The sequence below is a fragment of the Genypterus blacodes genome, unplaced genomic scaffold (assembly GCF_046128005.1).
Source record: "Genypterus blacodes isolate CSIRO-AG114 ecotype Tasmania unplaced genomic scaffold, CSIRO-AGI_Gbla_v1 ptg000133l_1, whole genome shotgun sequence".
Lineage (NCBI taxonomy): Eukaryota > Metazoa > Chordata > Actinopteri > Ophidiiformes > Ophidiidae > Genypterus > Genypterus blacodes.
Genome location: NW_027466935.1, coordinates 6,344,736 through 6,356,432, shown reverse-complemented (window position 1 = coordinate 6,356,432; position 11,697 = coordinate 6,344,736). Strand labels below are relative to the sequence as shown.

Below are 11,697 nucleotides of genomic sequence, written 5' to 3'. Positions count from 1 at the left end.
TTTTGTAAGATACAGAGAATGGAGTTTCTCTAGCAGCTGGGAGAGGCAGCGTGATCATTTGAGCAATGATCTGCTGGGAATCCTTGGGTCCTGGCATTCATGTGGACATTGCCTTGATGAGGTACTACCTAAACATTGTTGCAGGCCAAGTAGCAGCCCACAGTATTCCCTGATGGCAGTGGCCACTTTCAGCAAGAAAATGCTCCCTGCCATAAAGCAAAAATTGTTTAGGAATGGTTTGAGGAATCTGAATTTGAGAGTTCAAGGTGTTGACTTGGCCTCCAAATTGTCCAATCAAATCGAAAGTCTATGGGGCGTTCTGTTGACCGATCCAGTGAGGCCACATCTCGCAACTTACAGAACCTAAAGGATCTGCTGCTAACATCTTGGTTCCTGATCCCACAGGACACCTTCAGAGATCTTACAGACTCCATGCCTAAACTGCTTTGGTGGCACAAGGGGGACCTACACAAAATAAGGCTGGTGGTTTTAGTGTTCTAGCTGTACATACATACACAGAAACCTCAAGGATAATTTACTCAAATTATATGGTTGAGTTATGAACATCAGTGTCTGAGCAATCACATTTCCCTGCCACATTACTATGAGAATGACCGTAAATTCTAGAGTTACCCATGAGCCTTAGAAGCCATTGTTATGGAAATGTCACTGATCACAGCCATAAATCAGAGTGTACACGGCTTTGTTGTTGCATTTGCAATCAAAACACATCATAGCTGCTGGATTGATTCAAAGTTGATCCTGAAGTTAAGTTAAATGATTTACACTCTAAATCAGTCCATGCGACTGAATTTCAAGCTTTGTGATTGGATGTTTGTTCCTTGGGGGTCATTGTTGATGTTTATTCTCACATTTTGATTATACAGTCTTGTACCTTTTGTACCTTTTATAAACCAGATGATTTTTAACACAGAAACCTATTGCCTGTAGTTTTGATTCAACCAGTCGGATTCCCAATTCACTTATCTATAACTATATTTTGTATATAACTAAATATATAACTATAGGACACATTTCCTCTGAGCTCATTGTTGCTGTTTTGAATCTCAACACAGTTCCAACTTTGGCTTAGGCTGCTGTTAGGTGCCATAATAATTGTGGTGCCATAAAAGAGTGAATATTATAAATACTGATGCTACCATACGCAACATAAACTACAAATTACACAGAGAGACATGCAACGGAGACAATGTATTTAAACATTTAACCACTTCCTATTATTTTTTACAATTTCATGATCAATTTATATACAATTGTGCAAAACACAGACCAACTGCAATCAGAATCATTGAAAGAAGGAGCTGAAAAACTGTAACAGTAACTGAATGCAGATGCTGAAAAGCTTTGAACAGTATTAGAACGTCTGCAGTAACACCATAAAGCTACATTTATGACTTGATTTCTAAAAACATTTGTTTGTTTTTTTATTCATTCATTCATTAATTGAATTTGAAATTTAAAAAACTTTAAACTTTAAAAACAACAAAACAATTTCAGTGCAAATAGTAAGTACGATTATTTGTTGTTGTGGTTGTTGTTCTAGCTTTCGCTCTTGATAATCATCTCGTCATTTTATGTGTTTACTGTAAATTGTGTATATTTACATCTAACGTTTTAGAGAAACTAACTGAAATCTGGGTTGTTGTTTTTTTTATATCAGTTGTTTTTGACCATGTGTAATTTTTCTAGCTGTGATTTATGAGCCATGTCACTAAGAGCTGCATAAATGTGTTCATCTGGGAATCTGCTGGTGGCTTCCCAGCCCTAAAGCAGCCGTGTACTTCACTTATGTCTTCTTTATTGTATGTCACACCGTATTTTTCTTTAGGAGATTCCATCCAGTGGGCGTATTTTGTCTGGAATATTTCCAGTGGGCTATATTCCCACATGGACCCTGTTCCTCTAGCTGTGGGCTTTGGTGAGTTCTCAGCCCATTGCATCGCTGCAACAGTAACAGCAGCACCCTGCGTTAGGGGGGAGCAGGCAAAGCTGACTGCAGCCAAAGCTAGAACCTACTTATTAAATTAGTTTGAACCTTTAAGTCATGATCAATAGCAATGTGTTTATTTTCCTGTATAGTGTTATTCATTAGAAATTCAAACTGCCTTAAAGAGGCTCATTAGGCTGAGATATGTGCTGGGGCTCCACAGGCTTATGGCCCCTTTGTGCAGAAGGAAAAAGGCCAGCGAGACAGTGGAGGGCAGATGGCTTTCACAGGACACTAAATATAGAGAGTCTGTATGGAGTCTCTGTTCAGCCTGTGTGGCGAACAGTCTCCCACAGCTTCTGAGAAATGATCTAGAACACAAACACAGATTTGCACATGAGAGGCTGCACAGAGACACACCTACAAAGACAAAACACAAACCGCTTTGATCTGCTCCAATCTCAAGTCAAGGGAATCTGCCTCAACAATTAGATCCATCTCAATGATTATTGGTTCAAATAAGATCACTGAATTAAAATTAATGATCATTTAATATTTCACATTTGGCATCTCGAGGGAGCACTTGTGGCTGAGCAGTGAAACAGAGCTGTGTTGTCATTATCACATTACTGAGTTAGCTTTATGTGGTGTACAGTAGACAGTGCCTCAGATAATTCAGCCTAATTGAATGAAAGCTCTCAGGCCCGATCTCACTGAGGATATGGAACATTAATTGACATTTGCTGAAGCCAAACAAAGGACAGTGCAGCAGTAACGCTCAGTTAAACGTATTAATGCCAAGAATAAATTGTCCTTTTCAATTTGTTATTGATTTGAAAATGAGTTAAACATTAGATCAATCTAGGAAATGTAAAGCACACTGGGATGACCGTTGCTCTAGATTTATGTGAATTTAGTTAAACCAATATTATTTGGTATAATGAGGAGAATTCATTATTACAGTGGAATTACAGGGACTACCCTTTAGCGCACGCACGCACACACACACACACACACACACACACACACACACACACACACACACACACACACACACGGTTGTGAGATTGGAGCGTTTTTTCTATTCCGGTTGTGCATTCCCATCTCTGTCTCTCTATTTCTCCCTCCAAGTCTCCATTGTGATGCTATAGATAATAAGAAATCCCTGCGCTCCTTCACCTCCTCTGATTTTAAAGACAGCATGATTGTGGGGGTTTTGGATGAGGGGTTAAACTGGTAGGAGCATGTTTGCTAAGCTGTTTGAGGAGTATTCTCATATGGACGGAGGCTGTGATGGGCTATGTAGGGAAAAGCACATTTTTCCACACTGCCTTTCCATCTCAGTGCACCTGAGTGCAATGATGGAATGACCCAGACTTGATCTTTGAGGGCAACATGTCTGATGGTTCCTGCAGATTGATAAATTGATTCAAAACTATTACCATGGTAAAAAAGCAATAAGGTCATAAAAATTGCATTGGTCCAGCCAGCAGAGTAAATCCAAGGCATTTTAGGGGAAAGGAGTGGTGGTACAGGCGACACCAGGCATGAGGGGGGATGAGAGAGCAAGAAATGACTTTGAAGAGCTCATCATCTTCAATCTATTTTTCCTGCCTTTGCTCCATGCCGCTGCATAGAGGCACTTCATTACAGGGGAATAACTGTACACAGGCAGAGCCCTGGTCAGCCTCCCGATCCCCTCAGGCCCCAAGGGGGCTTGAGCTGGTTAATACCCCATCACTGGCTTCATTGAACACTTTAATCTGCGCTCCTGTGATCAATAGAATCCTGCTGTAAATTAAAAGGGCCATTTCGTGTAATCAACCCTGTTAATGCTCATTCTGAAAACCATTATTTGTGGAAGGTATTTAGGAGAAAATTGCCACCATGACCCCCCCTCCCTCCACACACACACACACACACACACACACACTCACAGACACACGCACACAGTTTGTTATGCTGCCAAAGATTACCTGCAGTCAGAGAGGAGGCAACATGGAGGACCGGTAGATGTGTGTGTGTGTGTGTAGAGAGGTATGGAGAGATGAGAGGCAGATAGAGTATTAGGTCCCGGGGACAGACAGAAGTATTGAAAGCAAGAAAGGTGGGATGGGATGAAGAGGGACAGTGTGTTGGTGCAGAGTCAAAATGGAGTGGGATGTGTGTGGGGAAGGAAATGGAGCAGAGAATAGATAGATAAGTTAGGAAGGAGGAGATGTCCATCACTCACAACACTTTCAGAAACATACACTCGTACACACATGCAAGCACACACACATACTCCGCACAAGCACTCACACCCCATGCACCCACATCCGTACACGCGCTCACACACCCGCTCGGAGTGAAAATGAAATTTGCAGGCTCTTTCTGCAGAAAATTCAATTACTGAAGACACTTGTACAAAGATCCGTGACTCACCCTGATGGTGAGATTGGAAAAAGCTGATGGCTGCAGACAGTGAATAACAGGACGGGCTGTGTGTGGCAGAGCAGGTACCGCCACAGACTACAAAAAAAAATAACAATAAGACACACAAGAAGAACACCTGTGACAAAAGGTTACAAGTTTAGAAAAGTTAGATCAAATTATCTTCTTCTTATATAAAGTCAGAAAGGAGCTTATTGTGACCCGGTGCTTTGTGGTGATCTACAAATGGCTGCTGTCAATACATCCTCCATCACATATTGTAGTACTGAGTACGGAGATGATAAATAGCTCCAGACAGAGCAGGATATTAACCTCACACCCCTGTAATAAACACACACACGTACACATTGCACAGTGCGCACCCCCAGTAACACCGGGAAAGAATGAAAGAAAATCATTTGAAATATTGTTGGCAGTTTATCATAAGGTAAACTAAACTCTATGGCTTTATTAATAGTTACTAAAACACAATGCTTATAGATCACAAATAAGTTAAAAAGAGTTTTTGGGTTACACACACTATTTATTACTTCTACATACTTCGCTACATGAACCATACATGAAAATAACAATGCTCACAATAGTAACATGATTTAAAAACAAATCAGTCAAGTAAAGGTGCAATAATAAATATGAATCTTTCTGAAAACACGCATGTTGCAGCTTATATTTCCATATGGTGTAAAAAGGTCATAACCGGATTGAGAAGTCATGTAAAACGTTATTTATTCACCGTATCCTCAGGGAATAACAAACATCACATCATCTCTCTCCAGCATAACAGAGTCTTTATATGCCGTCATCAGAGTGGTTGTGTTTGGGCTATCACACTCTGTGGACACATTCATCAACATTCATGACTGTGATAAATTATTGGACACACTGTTTTATTATGCACACCTACAGTAAATTCACTTTTAAAGAATATATTTGAAAATAGCGCAGATTTAAAATATGGTCGTGATGGATATTGGATTGGAAAAATAGCACAAAATATTCTGATGTGTTTTGTTGACAAAATATGATGAAACAGGCCTGAGGTTTTTGATTTTCTAACTTTTCTTTCAGAATTAGAAATCCCAAAAATTGACTCCTGTTGCTGCATATTGTGCAAAGAACAGTTATTTATGTTCTGTTTATTTTGAGAAATCCCCAAAAAACTTCCATAAACCTTTATGCACTCACTCCTCTGTGTTATCAGCCATTGTGAATAAAGGGGGAGGGACGGTAACCTAAGTTTATGTTTACATGCACACTTCAGTTTTTGTCTGGACTATGACACAATGCAAGTAAGAAATATACATATACATGGACAGAATTATTTGGATTCTATGATTCACCAATTATCTGTGTCATGCTTTGTAATGGTAGCGTGAGGAGAGTCCACAGGTACCCAGTAAATCCATTAACAACCATTCTTGGTCTGTTACTCGTAGCATTTACGATTCCATTTGGAGTTATGGCTTTTACATGTCGTCTTACAAAAATGATTAATTGCCTTTTCTGGGTTTAGTCATTTTTTATATATGTAAATTGAGTGTGTATCCAAATACAATTCCTTCTGTAAAGTCAGACCATGGAGACATTCATGGTCTAAAATCGTCAAAACAATCATCCTTACCACAGAGTTAAAAAATCCTTTGGCATTTTAAAATCCCAGCTGGTCTCAGTCCTGCACTCAGGCTTTGTCTAGCTTGGCAGGCAACTGGAAAATAAATCCTGTCTTGTAATCCCAATCACCTGCTCCTCATTCTCATTGTGTGCTTTACGTTTAATTTCTCCTTTCTCTGCTACAAAGCCCACGGCATTACCTACAAGGAAGAGGGGATCAAAAGTATTTGATTCCAATTCCAGGCAAACCCTCAGGGAGACTTCATAAGCACATCAGCCCTTCATGTTTCACATGCAGACAGACAGAGAAGGTAGAGAAAAGCTATTAAAGTGCTATCTTAAAAGGTCAATAACATTCGCTATAACGACTGTGACTATTCAATCCAAATATATGGGTCTGTGCATGAGCCCTTTTTCTGACACTGATAGACTTGAGTGGCAAGTTGAGGATGCCCCTCCGCCCCCCCACCCCCACCCACCGTGCCCCCACCCCCCGTCCCCCCTCTGTCAAAACATCCCAGTCTGAGAGGTAATGAGAAATGCCACTTGAGCGTAAACTCTCAATGGCCCTCACAAAAGGCATGATTTCTCCTTCTAATCAGATGGATTGTCTGACTGAGTTGTTGGTGTGTGTGTATGTATGTGTGTAAGAGAGAGAGGGCGGGAGAGAGAGAAAGAGAGAGCGAGAGAGACTGTGTGTGTGATCAGCTGGATAAGGTTGTGTTTGGTAGATGGAATGATATGTGGTTATGTTTGTCCAGAGCAGAAACAAAGTTTGATATCATCAGTGGAGCTCCCTGGACAGCTAATGTGATATTTGCTCTCGCCTCGGCCCCCAAATCCGGTGTCAAGCAAAATATCTCATCTGTAATGTAAGACAATTTCCGCATTTCTGAAAAGACAGTTTCCCCAGTCAATAGACTATAAATTGCACTTGGAAAATGGTATCATCTTGACGAAAGGTTATTCACTTTCCTCCTGCGGTCCAGAGGGTAACCCCTCCTTTTTTAATTTAATTTAATTTGTATGTTTGGTTGTTTGGTCAATCTACCTTGCACTTGGAATGTCGGTGAGCCCATCAATCAGATTCAGCCTGGCATAAATCTCCTGCCACAATATTACAGGTTATTAAAAGGATGATCCGAAGGTGGCTGGGTGTGTGTTGGCTGGAGCCTCTCTTCTCATTTTCACAGCCCCCACCAGCGCATAATCTAGTGATTCATCCCACCCTCACTGCCACAAGTACTACTGCCTCTGTTTCCTTGCAGATGAAAAGCTCTTTTCTTGAAACCTCAGAACAGAACAGATGAGAGAACCAGTCAGCCACACTGCCACAGGTATCATCTCCTTCTCTGCTCTTTAGGATCAGTGAGACTGGGAATCTAAACTCATCAAAACATTTTAAGGACAAAGGATAAAAGTTGAAAGTAGGTCACGTAATCTTCTAAATTTGTTTGAGAATCCAGACCTGCATTGCAACACATTCGGTAAGGGGGAAGCCCATATCTTGGCCAAGGAAAGTGATACAGCTCTTGCATTTCAAACACAGCATCTAGATTGCAGTAGGATGATCAATAGCTAAGTTTGGGGCAAATTAGATGTTTTGTCAAATTCTCCAAAAAAAACAGTGTAACCATCGACCAAATTTTTGTGAAAAGCCCATATGTTGGTAAATTACAGAGCTAGAGCACTAGTAATTTCAAACAAAGCATCTATATGGCACTGGGATCCATTGTTGTAAGTTTGGGGTAAATTAAATTTGTGGTGCAATTTTCCAAAACCACAGTGTAACCATGGCCCAAATCGTTTGATTTTTAAAAAGCCCATAACTTGGTGAATTTAAGAGCTAGAACTCTAAAATTTTCAAACACAGCACCCACAGGACATGTGGAACATTTGCTGTAAGTTTCGGGCAAATTTCAATATTGGTCCAATTTTCCAAAACGACAGCGTAACCATGGACAGAATCGTTCATTTTGGTGAAAATCCCAGATCTGCTAAGCTAATATCAGTGTAGGAAATGGATACATAGCAGCCGAAATTGCTCACTTGGGAGAGCGTTAGACTGAAGATCTAAAGGCCCCTGGTTCAATCCCGGGTTTTGGCAGATGTCATAACTGTCAAAAAGATATCGCCAGAACCATGCACCAAGTTATTTGTTTTCTAAAAAGCCCATATCTCGGCAAATTTCAGATTTAGAGCTCTAAAATGTAAAAAGACAGCATCTCCAAGACACCAGGATTATTCCCTGTAAATGTGAGGCAAATTTAATTTTTGGTCCGATGTCCCAAAACGACAGTGTATACATGTACCAAATCATTTGATTTTCTAAAAAGCCCATATCTCGGCGAATTGCAGATTTAGAGCTCTAAAATTTAAAAAGACAGCATCTGCAGGACACCAGGATTATTCCCTGTAAATTTAGGGGAAATTAAATTTTTGGTCCAGTGTCCCAAAACGACAGTGTATACATGGACCCAAACGACAGTGTATACATGGACCAAATTGTTTGATTTTCTAAAAAGCCCATATCTCGGCGAATTTCGGATTAAGAGCTCTAAAATTTAAAAAGACAGCATCTACAGGACACCAGGATTACTCCCTGTAAATTTGGGGCAAATTAAATTTTTGGTCCAATATCCCAAAACGACAGTGTATACATGGACCAAATGGTTTGATTTTCTGAAAAGCCCATATCTCGGCGAATTTCAGATTTAGAGCTCTAAAATTTTAAAAGACAGCATCTACAGGAGACCAGGATTTTTCTCTCTAAATTTAGGGAAAATTTAATTTTTGGTCCAGTGTCCCAAAACGACAGTGTATACATGGACCCAATCGTTTGATTTTCTGAAAAGCCCATATCTCGGAGAATTTCAGATTCAGAGCTCTAAAATTTAAAAAGACAACATCTGCAGGACACCAGGATTATTCCCTGTAAATTTGGGGCAAATAACATTTTTGGTCCAATGTCTCAAAACGACAGTGTATACATGGACCAAATTGTTTGATTTTCTAAGAAGCCCATATCTCGGAGAATTTCAGATTTAGAGCTGTAAAATTTTAAAAGACAACATCTGCAGGACACCAGGATTATTCTCTGTAAATTTATTTTTTGGTCCACTGTCCCAAAACGACAGTGTATACATGGACCAAATCGTTTGATTTTCTAAGAAGCCCATATCTCGGCGAATTTCAGATTTAGAGCTCTAAAATTTAAAAAGACAACATCTGCAGGACACCAGCATTATTCCCTGTAAATTTAGGGAAAATTAAATTTTTGGTCGAATGTCCCAAAACGACAGTGTATACATGGACCAAATCGTTTGATTTTCTAAGAAGCCCATATCTCGGCGAAATTCGGATTTAGAGCTCTAAAATGTGAAAAGACAGCATCTACAGGAGACCAGGATTATTCTCTGTAAATTTAGGGAAAATTAAATTTTTTGTCCAGTGTCCCAAAACGACAGTGTATACATGGACCCAATCGTTTCATTTTCTAAAAACCCCATATCTCGGAGAATTTCAGATTCAGAGCTCTAAAATTTAGAAAGACAACATCTGCAGGACACCAGGATTATTCCCTGTAAATTTGGGGCAAATTAAATTTTTGGTCCAATGTCTCAAAACGACAGTGTATACATGGACCAAATGGTTTGATTTTCTGAAAAGCCCATATCTCGGCGAATTTCAGATTTAGAGCTCTAAAATTTTAAAAGACAGCATCTACAGGAGACCAGGATTACTCCCTGTAAATTTGGGGCAAATTAAATTTTTGGTCCAATGTCCCAAAACGACAGTGTATACAAGGACCAAATCGTTTGTTTTTCTAAGAAGCCCATATCTCGGCGAATTTCAGATTTAGGGCTCTAGAAGTTAAAAAGACAGCATCTACAGGTCACCAGAAGTATTTACTGTAAGTTTGGGGCAAATAACATTTTTGGTCCAATGTCCCAAGACGACAGTGTATGCATGGGCCAAATTGTTCGACTTTCTAAAAAGCCCATATCTCGGCGAATTTCAGATTTAGAGCTCTAAAATTTTAAAAGACAGCATCTACAGGAGACCAGGATTATTCTCTGTAAATTTAGGGAAAATTTAATTTTTTGTCCAGTGTCCCAAAACGACAGTGTATACATGGACCCAATCGTTTCATTTTCTAAAAACCCCATATCTCGGAGAATTTCAGATTCAGAGCTCTAAAATTTAGAAAGACAACATCTGCAGGACACCAGGATTATTCCCTGTAAGTTTGGGGCAAATTAAATTTTTGGTCCAATGTCTCAAAACGACAGTGTATACATGGACCAAATGGTTTGATTTTCTGAAAAGCCCATATCTCGGCGAATTTCAGATTTAGAGCTCTAAATTTTTAAAAGACAGCATCTACAGGAGACCAGGATTACTCCCTGTAAATTTGGGGCAAATTAAATTTTTGGTCCAATGTCCCAAGACGACAGTGTATACAAGGACCAAATCGTTTGTTTTTCTAAGAAGGCCATATCTCGGCGAATTTCAGATTTAGGGCTCTAGAAGTTAAAAAGACAGCATCTACAGGTCACCAGAATTATTTACTGTAAGTTTGGGGCAAATAACATTTTTGGTCCAATGTCCCAAGACGACAGTGTATGCATGGGCCAAATTGTTCGACTTTCTAAAAAGCCCATATCTCGGCGAATTTCAGATTTAGAGCTCTAAAATTTACAAAGACAACATCTGCAGGACACCAGAATTATTCCCTGTGAATTTGGGGCAAATTCATTTTTTGGTCCAATGTCCCAAAACGACAGTGTATACATGGACCAAATGGTTTGATTTTCTGAAAAGCCCATATCTCGGCGAATTTCAGATTTAGAGCTCTAAAATTTAAAAAGACAACATCTACAGGAGACCAGGATTTTTCTCTGTAAATTTAGGGAAAATTTAATTTTTGGTCCAGTGTCCCAAAACGACAGTGTATACATGGACCCAATCGTTTGATTTTCTAAAAAGCCCATATCTCGGAGAATTTCAGATTCAGAGCTCTAAAATTTAAAAAGACAACATCTGCAGGACACCAGGATTATTCCCTGTAAATTTGGGGCAAATTCAACTTTTGGTCCAATGTCTCAAAACGACAGTGTATACATGGACCAAATTGTTTGATTTTCTAAGAAGCCCATATCTCGGAGAATTTCAGATTTAGAGCTGTAAAATTTTAAAAGACAACATCTGCAGGACACCAGGATTATTCTCTGTAAATTTATTTTTTGGTCCACTGTCCCAAAACGACAGTGTATACATGGACCAAATCGTTTGATTTTCTAAGAAGCCCATATCTCGGCGAATTTCAGATTTAGAGCTCTAAAATTTAAAAAGACAACATCTGCAGGACACCAGCATTATTCCCTGTAAATTTAGGGAAAATTAAATTTTTGGTCGAATGTCCCAAAACGACAGTGTATACATGGACCAAATCATTTGATTTTCTAAGAAGCCCATATCTCGGCGAAATTCGGATTTAGAGCTCTAAAATGTGAAAAGAGAGCATCTACAGGACACCAGGAGTATTCTCTGTAAATATGGGGCAAATAAAATTGTTGGTCCAATGTCCGAAAACGACAGTGTATACATGGACCAAATCATTAGATTTTCTAAAAAGCCCATATCTCGGCGAATTTCAGATTTAGAGCTCTAAAATGTGAAAAGACAGCATCTACAGGACACCA

The 11,697-nt window shown here is 39.5% G+C and overlaps 1 non-coding gene across 1 annotated transcript; it reads left to right on the top strand.

Annotated features, from left to right (window-relative positions):
• The first annotated feature begins 8,026 nt into the window (after positions 1-8,026).
• trnaf-gaa (transfer RNA phenylalanine (anticodon GAA)) lies at positions 8,027-8,099 on the top strand. The gene has a single exon. It is a non-coding gene; the product is annotated as a tRNA-Phe (tRNA).
• The last annotated feature ends 3,598 nt before the right edge of the window (positions 8,100-11,697 follow it).